At 43.4% G+C, this 12,832-nt stretch overlaps 1 protein-coding gene across 6 annotated transcripts in view; it reads left to right on the top strand.

The window, feature by feature from the left end:
* Positions 1-12,832, top strand: part of IKZF2 (IKAROS family zinc finger 2) — a 119,155-nt gene that overhangs the window by 77,267 nt on the left and 29,056 nt on the right. The window lies entirely within an intron of this gene.

The raw sequence follows: 12,832 nt of genomic DNA on the forward strand, positions 1-12,832 counted from the left end.
TTGAGGAGACTTTTACCATTACTAACATCTCCACTCTCAAAAGGCCCAGTATCTACTCTGTAAGAATGTCATAATTAGAAGAATCTTGGGACCTGAAATTCTCATTGCACTCTGAACTGGACTGACTGAAATACATTGTGAATGGGGGAAAAAAAATTTGAAAAGTGAACACAGGTGAGGGGGTATTTTGCATACAAATCCCATCTCTCCAAATGGGTTAGCAAACAGCATCTTCCCTGGGTTGTGATGAGCCAGCAGGTATTTATTCTGTTGATCTGATACTTAGAGTTCTATTTAATCAGGGAGAGCTGCTCTTCCTCTCAGGTTTTCTTGTGATGTTAGAGTTAAACTCGGTGGAATTAACCTCGTCACAAAATCATTTTGGGTTTTTCTTATCATTCTCTGGGTTCCAAACTGTTATTAGCATATGCACAGTACTGCAGCAGCTCTGCTTTCTTATTAATGCTTCCAGTACCCAGAGGCCTTCACTCTGTGCTGTAGAGTGTCTAAAATCTCTGCTATTCTGCTTCCCATTTATTTGTGTGTGAATTTTTACAAGGTAAGCTCCAAATGTGTACCAGGGTAGGAGTTTGTTATGCCAGGTCTTTATGCCCTGGGGATCCTTGTTTAAAATTTAATGCTCTGTAGAGACAACTTGTATCCCATGCTTCTGCTTAAGCCCTATCTGAACTTGATCCCTTAATTAGGGGGGTCCTCTTCACCACCAGAGCACTACTGTGATAAATATTGGTATCAAGTATATGAAAAGATTGTCTTTTATGGGCTCAGAATTATCTCACTGTAGAAGCTTGGCCATGCTAAACCTTTTCTACAGAGCATAATTACCACTGAGAAATCTTAAATCAAAGAAATTTTTTGTTTAAAAATGCTGTGTGATCGTGATCATCCCAGCAAAAGTGCATTTGGGCTTTGTTTTTGGAGGAACTTGTGGAAAAATACTGTTCTACCCAAAGACAGGAAGCGTTCTCTTTTTGCTTCTTGGCCTTTTGAAAGTCTTGAAATTCCATAAAGATTCCCTCTTATCTGCAGTGGTTATGGATCAGGCTTTGACTGTTCAGCCCAGGAGATCTGTTTCTGGCAGATAAAAGGGAGAAGCAGGAGAAGTGGTCCTGGCAAGCAAAGGTAGATGGGCTCTGTATCAACCTGGTGAACACCTCCCTCTCTTAGGACTGGGTATCAGCTTTTTTCTTTTCCCACCCCTCCTCCCTCTGGGATGTGTGATTAAGATAAGGGGAACAGATGCCCTGCAGCTCCCTGTTTCTTGTGGTGCCTCCCTGTGAGCAGGAGGTGACCTGTTCCTTTAGTACCTGAGGGCTGCCTATAAATGGGCTGGTTAAGGAAAGACTCACTCTCCTGGAGATGAGACACCAGCACCATGGGAGCATTCTCATTCTAAATATCAGTTCACAACAAGATTAGTAGGTGTAAGATTTGTCTTGGTGTCTGTGGGACAGATCCTGCTGTCTCTCAGTGGACCATGGCCTTGCTGTGTCTCTGCCAGGTCTACCAGCAAGTCCTCTGTTCTTCAGCAGAGAGAAGGACAGAGCAGGTCTGGAGGGAGGTTTCATTGTCTCCTTCTTTTCCTGATCCAAGTTTCCTCTCCTTAATGAGACGGGGGGCCAGAACTGGTATTTGGTGTCAGTTTAAGTCTCTGGACCCTTGACAAGGGAGAGTTTTCTCTTAAAGCAGGAGATCCTGCACCCTGAAGTGGAGAACAGTGCTAATACTCCACCACTGCAGCTTCACCATGAGGGGGGAGATTTCCCAGGGCAGATTTCAGTTCTGCAGTGCAAAAAGGTGGAGACAGGGTGTCCTTTTCCCCTTTCTCTCTCACTTCATCCAGTACATGGAGATAACAAAGTCCTTCTTTAGACAAGCATCATCATGGTGTAGGATTCACATGGGGTCATCCCTTGTTAATTTTGACCAGTTCCTTTCTTCCTTATGGAATTCCTGTGTCAAGATGAAAGTGTGTGTGTTTGGGATGGAACTGCTTATATCACTTTTCTTCCTGTCTTCTGTCTCTCCTCCACATTAGCAATTCACATCCCAGTGTCATCAGTCAGATTGTGTCCCTCTTTGTGTCCCTCAGGCCACATACAACCAGAACAAAGCTCCTGGGCCTGCCCTGCTGGGCTGCACTTCAGAGAGCAGACAGACACCTCTCCAATGCTGGGTGATGCCAGTTCCTAGGCCAAACATCCTGCTCTGGAAACAAATGAGACAGTGACTTTCTTTTTCCTCTGGGTTTTTATTCTGCCACAGGGCTATATGTGGGATTTCACTGGCATCAAAAAAGCATGAATGTGGTAAGACTTCTGCAATAGAACAGCAGTCCTTCTAAATAGCATGCCTAATCTGTTTTTTAAACATCCAGAGACAGTGTTTCTATCACCTCCCTAGGGAGACAATTCCACTTCCCATCTGCTTTTTATAGCTATGACTCTCATCCTGATATTTAACCTTAACTATCCTTTCTTTTGTTGCAGATTATTGCTCTTCCTAACACTAACTTCTGTGACTGTGAGTAATTCCTGTGCTCAGTTTACACTGTGACAGGCTGTAGTCATAGGTCTGGCATTGATTCTGTTCTAGTCTGTGTTTATCTTCCAATCCTCTTGTCTCTTTTTTTATTACTAATTTTGAAATTTTTGCTACTCTTATTCACTTATTTATGAGGGACCTAAATTGCAAAGTCATCTTACACTTGGGAAACACAGGCCAGTATAGATGCAGAACCCTTAACCTTATCTCTGCCTCAGTTGCCTGTCAGTAAAACAAAATAAAGAGCACTTCTGCACCTAGTTAAGATGGTGAAAGGGCAGCACACTCGAGTCCTTGCAAGGTGCACACATACTGCTGCAGTGAAGGTCATGTAGGTACATCATGGAGTATTCAGTGCTGCTGGTGCCCCTGCTGCACAGCGCTGTGCATGATCTCCTTAGTTTTACTTAGCCTTTGTGCAGTAGTGAAATGAGATAATTACAAAGTGGAAGGAATAATAACTTCGTATTGTTACCATAACCACTGAGGTATTATACCCTGATACCAGCGTGATTATCTCAGACACAATACTAAGGTGATTATTAATAATACTAAAGGACTTACTACTTAGCCTGCAATTTCTGCGTCGTTTCTTTTATAAACCCTATCTATTCAGCCCCAAGCCTGTGTGAAGTGGGTATGTGTTGTTGCCTCCTTGTTATCCGTTTTTCAGTGATGGGAAAATGAAACAGGAAAACCCCCCATGAGACCCAATTTGCAAATTGAGGGACCTAAACACCAAGGTATCTTTGTGTGCGTCACTTGTCCTTCTGCACCAGAATTACAACGGCAGGCTGGCAGGTGAGGGTCTGGTAGCTCTGGTATTTAAAGATCTGTGGTCCTTTGCTCCTTTCAGCTCAATCTAGAGAGGCCTTGTTTTCCTTGCTGTCAGGGATTGTTTCAGAAATGCACTGTCTTTACGCTCGAGCTGGCACATGTCTGCACAAACCCCGACTGTAAGGTGCAGGTGTTACATGGTTGGGCTCCACACCACGTCGGGAAGCTGAGTGTTTCATTGCATTAGAATAAGCTTGAGGGACACAATGCAATCCATCAGGAGCCCTCCTGCTCCACAGTCAGCCCACTGAGGTGGCTTTTGCAGACTGAGATCCAAAAGGTGACAGAGAACTTTTTTGTGCACTTGAGATGCAAACATGGTTTTGGCTTGACAAAGCCACGTCTCAACAAAACCAAGATAACTTCTTCCATGTACTCCGAGCAGCAAAACATCACAGCAGCTGTAAGGAGGAAAAAAGTGTTGGCTTTCTTTTTTTCCCCTGAGAAAATTATTTTCAAAGGCAAAAAGCTTCTACTTATTGCCTCTGAGGAAGGGAGAACCCAGGATTTGGAACTGGCCTTTGACAGTTTTTGAAGGAGTTTGTGTAACCTTTCAACTTGAGAATGTTTGAGCTTGGAATCAAACGGTGGTGTGAGGCCTTCTTTCATACCTCAGGGCTGTGTTACAGGGCAGTGTGAAATGGAGAACCACCATGACATTTTTGGTAATCTGAGAGTGTTTTAAGGTGTAAGAGAGGTATTTTTGCCATCTGGAAAGGAAGAAACTAAAGAGGGACAAAAATAACCCATAACCCACAGCACAGCAGGATTGTGGAAAGCTACTACTGATATATTCTCCTGAGCTCTCAGCAACCTGTAATTATGAATTGGCTTACAGCTAAGATATTGATGGATATCACTTCAGAAGGAAAATGAGAATGTCTAGATTTTTTTGCAGTGAACCTGTACTGAACTCTGTGTGACTCTCCTCCTATTTATAACCCTGTGTGAAGTTCAAGGAAACTTGTCCTGGAGGTTTCCCATGAGAGGGAACTGTGTTTTTACCTGACTAAAGCTCTCTGGATATATTCCCATTTTTTATTTGATCTAAGTGTGAACTCTCTCCACCCTCTGCCCCTCCTTCCTTTCTGGAGTGGTTAGAGAGGTTGATTGCAGCCAGGATTACACAAGAGATGCCAGTTGCACACATGTTTTGCATAACTGTGCTGTGTTGATTTCAGACAGGGTGCCCCAAGTTCCCTCCCTGCCTTGCGACAGCAAGTCAAGATCTCTATCTTCATTCCTGGAGCTGGAGAAATGCTGGTGAGGCCTCCACTATTGAAATTTTGACAAAGAGACCTGGCTGGGACGCTCCCCAGCCACACAGCTATCCCTAGGCTGCAGTGCACTTGTGTTTGGAAAGCCTGTACTCTAAGGTCGTTTGGGCTGTTTGTATTAAAGGTGCAGGAGTGGGAAGTGCTGCAAGTGATCGGTAGGACACTGTAATTGAGTAGGATTTTCACTGTAAGCCAGCAGTGTTCCCTGGGATGCTGAGGCTGCCATGAGACTCCTCCTGCCTGGATAGCCAGCGGCTCTGTGTTAAAGATGAGGGAATGTGCTCCCCAAGCATGTGTCCTTTCCTTTTCCTCCAGCGAGACAGGCATAAATATTCTCGTGTGGTCTGAGATGGTTGAGGGCTTGTGGTGAGAATCCTAACTAAAAATTAAGACAAACTCATCCCAGTGCTTATTTTGGGGCTAGTTCCATGTGGCTCTTATCTCTAAAAGCAGTGAAGTCTGCTTGATTTCAGTGAGAATAAGGGGCTTTGGCAGCCTAGGTTTTAGCCTGTGTTTTGGTTCCTTTTGCCAAGAAATAGGTACTTTCTTCCGCCTGCCTCTTTTCATCTTGGAGTGGAAGTCAAGACCGAGCTGAGCGGGGCTTTGAGCAACCTGGAGGAGATTGGAACCAGACAATCTTTAAGGTCCTTCCAACCCAAACCATTCTGTGATGACAGTGCAGGGTGTCCCCTCAACTGAACAGGACTGGGGCTGTCCCAGAGCTGCCCATGGCACGGTGCTGTATCATGGGGTAGAGCTGGCCTCACAGGTAGATAGAGCCCAGGTGATTTAAGGGCTTCAAGGTCTTGCTAAAAAATAGATCACATGCAAAAAATACACTGCTCAGAATCAGATGATGAAATTTTTATATAGAAGAGTGACATGGGCCGTAGACTCTCTCTCACTTGGATACCCTTCATGTGCCTGCATTCTGCTCGTCTCCTTGGAGACAGTGTCTTGTCTGAGAGCAGTTAGCCTTGGCTAGGGAAAGGCCTGACATTTCTGGGTTGTGGGATAAAGCTGTGCTGATGAATTTTCCAACAACCACAAAGGCAGGATTTGATAGGAGCATAATCAGTTCTGTACAGAGTTATCGTGTGAGCATCTTTCTCTAATACCTCTCTGGGGACACCACTCAAGTCCCTGGTGGGAAAGACAGGTTCAAAGATCTTCGAGGAGAGCCCAGCAATCCCCGTCCCTCGGGTATCAGAAGCACTTGAGAAATTTCTCCCTTCCCTTCCCTTCTTCCAAAGAGCTGAGTCAGCTGGACTGGCATGTCTGGAACTCTGTGGCACCGCGGGCAGGCAGCCTGCCAGCTCCATTACACACTGCATCCAAAGGAACACGTCACTCCTCTCCCTCGCTCTTTTTTTTTCCCTTTGCAATCTCCACCCTTTGCCTTTTATTTTTCCTTGTTGATCCGTGTAGGTGAGTCAGAGAAACCTGCTCATCCACAACCTGTTCCTTCTTGCCAAATCCTGGAGCAGCACTCCCAGTTCTTGTTAGGTGTCAGGAATAGGTTATGAAAACAAAAACTGATACAGTCAGTGTACTGGGTATGGAGCCCCTACTGTAAATGAAAATTAAATGCATAGTTAATGTGCCACTGTATATTTCTAATAGAGTGATATCTTTTATAGGAGACGATTTACTCTGTGCTTCATAAATAATGTTAGTGTTCTTCCTATAAAATGCCAGAATGGAACAGGGAAATTATTTAAGGCATAAGTTAGAGAACATTTAGGGAAAAAAACCATCTTAACTCCACTGAATTTTAAAACAATATAAGAGTGGAAAATTTCCAGTAGGAAAATGTGTGGTTCACAAAAGTGTATTTTTGTCTGAGGTTTTGATATCAATTGTAGTTTCACTAATCTGAAGAAACTCCATGGCTATGGAGTTTACACTGTTGATGAGTTTCTCACCCCGGGAATTAAAACATCATGAGTCTGGATCCCTGATATCACAGACACTTACAAATGAGAGCCCAATGTGATGAATTAGTCTTTTTTATTTACCTTATGATACTTATTTCATGAGGGGAAGGGAGTGGGTGACCAAACATGCAAGCTAACTTTTCCTCTTTGGTCAGCTGACTCCAAGAACTGGGAGCTGGAGGAAAACACAGTATCATGTCTGCCTTGAGGTGAAACTGCCAGTTTGGTAATGCTGTAGGATCAGGTGTACCTCGATATCCCCAGCTACATGTCCTTCAAAGGCTTGATTTTTGGCATCTTGTGTTGGAATGAATCTGCCCAGCTGCAAAGAATAGGTCATCCACCAGGAAAAGTGCTTTGTTGGACTTTTACATGCCACAGTAAAATGTCCACATTAGCTGTATTGTGAAAAATATATCCATTGTGTTCATGCACTGGTCTTCCATAAGCAGTGAGTTTGTCCCGGGGGCTAATGATGAGCCAGCTTCAGGAGGCTGAAAGCAGAATTCTGGTTGAGATGCATGAGATTTCTGCCTTGATCAGCATGGAGCACTGGTGTACAGTTGCTGGGATAGGATCCCACCACTGGAGAAGAGAAGGGAAAGGGTCATGGTGAGATACAGTCATTGCTCAGACTTGAAGCCCAGGACAAGAAGAGAGGAAGGTTTATGGCCCAACCACCTTTTGCAGGGGATGAACCCAGAGCAGCAACACGAAGGGACTTCACAAAGGTGCTCAAGGCATCAGTGTCACGGGTGGGAATGAACCCAGATGTCCTAAATCCACATCTGACTCAGTTACAAAACCCTCCACATAAAGAAAAAAATAGATGTAAGAAAATGAGAAAAAGATATTTTTTTTTTTCTCCCAGGCATTGAGAAATGAGAAAATTTACATCCTTTTGCTCTTGATTCTGACTTCTTGGTGAAATCACCTATTTTGAAGAGCCTGGTGGACCCTTCAGTATAATTTATTTTTTTTCCCATCAAGGAATTCAGTTAAGTCTGTTCAGAGTTTCCTAAATTCCCTGCTCCTACAGGAAACCTTTTTAAAGTACTTCTGGATGCTTAGAGAGCTGTTTTCTGTTCTCCAGCTTTTCTGCCTTTACTTTCTGCCCAAGCAGTTGCTTTTTCTTCCTTTCTTTTCTTTTTCTTCCTTTTCGTTTAATTTCACACCCATATTTAATTTCCTTTCATTTTGTCTACCTCCCTTTCAGTCACGATTACAGTTTTTGAATCTATCCAGGGCTTGTAGTGCAAAACTAATTGCACCAAAAAGGAAACATTCTAAAACCCCAAATCTTTCCTTCCTCCTTGCCTTCCTACTAATTCTCTCCACTGAGGAAACCTAAAAAATCCTGGGTATAAGAAGTACTCTGGAACTGTTGTTATTTATTTTTTATATTACAAAAAAATACAGTTAGGAAAGATATTGAGACTAACAGGATTGCTGACTTTTATTACCTAGAAAACATTAATGTAGCTTCAATATCAAGATATACACACTTGATGCAGAGATTTGTGCTAGAACAGAAGCTGTCCAGTATCCTAAGATCCTCTCTCAGAGTTAAAGGATCCCATCATCCTTTAAAAGGTATCTCTATAGTCAGTTTTTGTTGTGCTAAGAATTGTTTTCATACAAAATGGTCCTGACTTCCTCCTGCCAAATATTATAGTTAATTTTGAACGTGGAGCAGTGAAGACTACAAAGTGTAGGTGATGAGCACGGTGGGGAAATGAGGCATCTGTCCATCCCTGGTGGCAGCATTTTCATATGCCTTGATGAAGCTGGCATAAATGCTCTGGGTGCTGGGAAGAGCATTTGGGAACAGTGAGCTGGCCCGAGAAGCCTGGAGGAGACTTTAGCATATGAGGTTTCCCAAAGTAAGCGGCACAGCTTGGCTCAGCACCATCTGCTTGAGACAAGTCCCACCCTTATTTTGAGTTCCTCTGCATCGTTGGTGGTAAATATATGTGTTGGGAGGCAGGGAGCAACAGGGGGAGATGGGAAGGCTGCAGAGGTGAAAGGAGGCAGTCAGCTCTCTTCCTGATTGACCTCGTTTGACACTGGTGCAAGACATGACACAACCACTTGCTTGAACAGCACATCTTGACAAGGGTTGCACGAAGGCATGGGCCACACTGATTCTTAGGCGGTTAGGGAAGTGGGAATAAAAATTTTCGTGTCCCAAAGGAGCCCATTAGTTTCACAGCCTGACCTGCTTTGGGAAGCAAGATTCCCTTCACTACTGGCCTCGATCAAAATAAGTGAGAACTCCCAACTTCAGTGGAAGGGAAAAGAAGAGCTGTCAATATTACTCTAACTAAGTTGCTGTTATCTTCCTGACAGCTCACTCTTAACAGTCTGTTTCCAAAACTTTGTTTCTGACAGTGACAAGAAAAGGGAAAACGTACAGGAAGGGAGCGTGTTCTTCCTACCTGCTAATATGAGACATAAAGCTGAAAGGTGTCAGGTGCTAAAAGAAATGCTTTTTCTTGTGCAGGAGGGTATAGGTGGAACAGTGGAACTCATTGCCATGGGATAAAAAGAAATGAGCCAGAGTTCAGGGTTTGTTCAGTGGTTTTATGCAGAAGAAAACTATCGAGTGCTGTAGTGAAAGTTAAACGTTGCATATTTTCTGTTTCCTATTGTTTTTCTAGTATAAAATTCCTGGTAGCACTGTGTTTGACACTGCCTGCTCCAAATAACGCATAGATCCTGTTGGCTTTGTAATGTTCAAGGGCTTCTGCAGGATATGCAAAGGGGCTGCACTTGGAATAAACACAAACTACAGCTGATGTGGATTGGCTTCAGGGCATTGCTTCTGTTGACAGTACCGATGAATCTGACCCAACATCTACACTTGTTTTACCCAAAGAGGAAACAAAAACCCCCAAACAAACATAAGCACTCATGAAGGGAGTGTTTGTCCAGCAGCATTCCTGATCTGCACCGAGCTACCCACACCCTGCAGTGACCCTGTGAGCTGTTCCTCCCCACCTGCTCTCGGAGATCGGCTTGCAATGACATGTGGATCTCCAGTCACCTCCTTACATTCCCACTGAGCTGTGGCACTGAGTGGACAGGGCAAAGGAGAACAACAGACCAACCTAAACTTCTTTTAATTTTTCCTGCTCACTCTGTTGCTGGGTTAAAATGAAGAGAAGCCAACAGCACATTTGGGAAGGTTTGTCATGTGAAGTAATTAACACTCTGCTTATCAAATCAGCTTCATATAATGTTAAAGGTCTGAAGTGGAGTGGAAAGTACAGAGCTGGTATGTAGAGTTAAGGTTTAACCTCTGTCTTCAGCTGGTTCCCTCCCACATCCAGATAGCATGGAGACATTGCAGGGTGGAGACTCCTTTCCAAAGTCACCTCTCGTATTCCTTGGAGGGCCTCTCCCCCTTTAAAAGTAAGTGATGGTAAACCTGGCTGCTTTAAAGTGATTTTGAAGCCAGACAGGTGATAAAACACCAGTTATTTTGTGGACTTCCTGGTTTGTGATAGTTTATCTCAGCACCAGAGTGCAATTTAAACAGTCTTCTTTTAATAGTATTTAACTATTTCAGGGTTGATGTAGAACTCCTGGGAACCCCACCGGTGCTGGGGTGCCTGGCATTCTGGGATGTGTTGGCATGGGACTTGGACAGGGCACTCAGTTCAGTGGCCTTGAAGCGTAGGTGCAGAATATTTGCACTTGAAATTTTCAAATATATATGTGGGGAGGGGGGAATCTGAAAGCCTCGTTGCCATTAATATAAACTAAAAAATGACTGTCCGGTGCCTTTTGGCTTCAAAGCTCCTATATCGAAGGCAATGCAGGTAAGCCAAGAAAAATACATGAGGAGAGCTTCTGTGTGGGGCAATATATGTTTCTTGAGATGTAGAATTGGAGCAAGTAACCGTGAATTTCATCTTTTTCAGAACTAAATGCAACAATAATATCACTATCTGTGTTTTCCTTGATTTGATGTGTGATTTCTTTGCATGATTTCACAGAGACAGGAATATTTTCCTTCATTTGTCAAACATACACAGATAGAACATAGAAACCTGCAAAGCAAACTGTTTGTCTTCTGTGCTGCAAAGGAAGAAAATGGGGTGTAAGGTCCTTGCTTTTCTGTTTTGAATTATTTAATGTGTCCTGCAGGACTGTGGCAGGAGCCTTAAAAGTATCTGGACAGTTTGGAAGATTTCAGTAATTCTGTGACTGTGCCAATGAAACAGGAGTTTGTTTGTTTGTTTTGTTAAACTTCTGGCACAAAAATGCCACCTACTTATTTATAACCCTCGTGGCAGATTGAAACATTGTTTTATTTGTAAAATCCTGCAGATCAGTTAATAAATGAATACAATCTGATGAATCAGATTATATAACAGAGCCACCAGTAGCTGCAAGATAAGTTGTAATAAACTATTAAAGTTGTAACAGGCTTCAGGCAGAACATTCTGAAGGTACAAATGGGGACCCAAGCCCTTAAATACTGTACATGAGTACTGATTTGTGGTAGATTCTGGCCCTGTGCTTGTACACAGACAAGGTATAGATAGGAGAAGTTTCTCCTGACTAGTGCATTTACTTGTTCTCCACGTTTCTGTGTTTTTGTGGGTCTGTTCTAGCCAAGCTGTAGCATGGGTGAAGTCCTCAGGGTTTATATATAATCTAGTGTTTAGCACTGCTTACCACAGAAGATGGAGGGAGAACTGAACACTGGTACAGTACTTTACTGTTTGCTGCTTATTTTACAGTGCTGTAAACAACTAGCAGGTAGATGCAGGTGTCAAGCTGCTGTTTTGTGTCCTGGAGGTATTTATAGGAGAGGCAGGTGTGTCTAGGAAACTGAGGGGTTGGAGGTGGAGGTTTTGCCACTGTTTTACTCCGTGGTGATGTACCACGACCATCTCGCGATGTTTCACTGCTACCTGCACAGGGCTGCTAGAACAGTACATGGTAGCTGTCAACAGAAATAACTTATCATTGTCTACCACTGTGCAAAAGCTCAGGGCAAGCTGGTATTCATTTGCTGGGAAGCTCACAAAATGTTGTGGCTGTTGAACAGCCACATATAAATATATATATCAATAGGCAATTGATAATAATGTCGACTAAGAGACATTGGGCCATGAGGTCTTGAAGTCAGTCAAGTGCTCTATTTCGAGCTCCAAGTCAAGACCTGTATGTAGCTTCTCCTGTTGTAATGCTGCATTTTGGTTTTTGAACCTTTTGAGTTGTCCAGAAACCTTTTTAAGCACAGATCTAGTTGTATGGTTTCCACTACTGCATGATCTGCTGACCCTGTTGGTTACCACTTGACTTCATGAACCCTAAGACTTGGCCCAAAATATGTTAATCTAAAAAGTGCTTGTAGAATGGAGACATCAGCGCTCCATGAGATCCAGAAATGTATCTGCATACCCTGGGTATTGCTGCCTCTGCTTGGACTGCAGCATTAAAAGATTGAGGTGAAATTTTTTTAACATGACTAGAGATTTTGTTCTTTCTGAAAATCAGACTGCTTTAAGATGTCACAGGTTGGGCACTCAGAAGTGAGTGTATTTGACACCCCATGTCTCCTATCCATGTGTTTGTGTGCACTGCCAGCCTGGAGCCTTATTTTAGATGTTTCCATGTTGTGACTTCTACATGCATGTTGTATTGGACAATCTTGGGCTGACTGTGGGACTGGATGTTATTTCTGAACTCCAGTATATACGGATTGTAGTGTGTGTGTGTGTGTGTGTATTCTCACAGGCACAAAAAAAAAAAAAATCAATGCATCAAAGAGCCCCCATGAATTTCAATTAACACATTTACAGTCGTTAGGCACAGCAGCATGATGCAGCATCAGAGTGGGAGGCAGTTCCCTTTGCAAAGCTCCGTGCTGCTCAGAACCAGCATGGGCTTAGGTCTTGCTTTAATTTTTTTGTGTGATTAGTTCGTTCAGGGGTCTATTATTCATGTAAATATTTTTGTGTGTGAGGCTCTGAGCTGGGCAGCTGTAGAAAAGATGAAGCACACTGTTTAATTACAGTAGCGAAGTGCAGGGACCGTGTGTTGTGTCTCCACATCCTCAGCCCTCCTGCTGAAACCTGGGCCCTCCCTGGCTCTCACTACTGTGTCCTTGGCATGGGAAATGGAGGTGGGAAGGACTGCAGCAACTGTTGTGTCCCCCTTTCTGTGACCATTGCATGCTCTCCTTTTTGTTCTGTTGTG

This window comes from Manacus candei, unplaced genomic scaffold (genome assembly GCF_025592945.1).
Source record: "Manacus candei isolate 608988 ecotype Guabito, Panama unplaced genomic scaffold, ASM2559294v1 h1tg000023l, whole genome shotgun sequence".
Lineage (NCBI taxonomy): Eukaryota > Metazoa > Chordata > Aves > Passeriformes > Pipridae > Manacus > Manacus candei.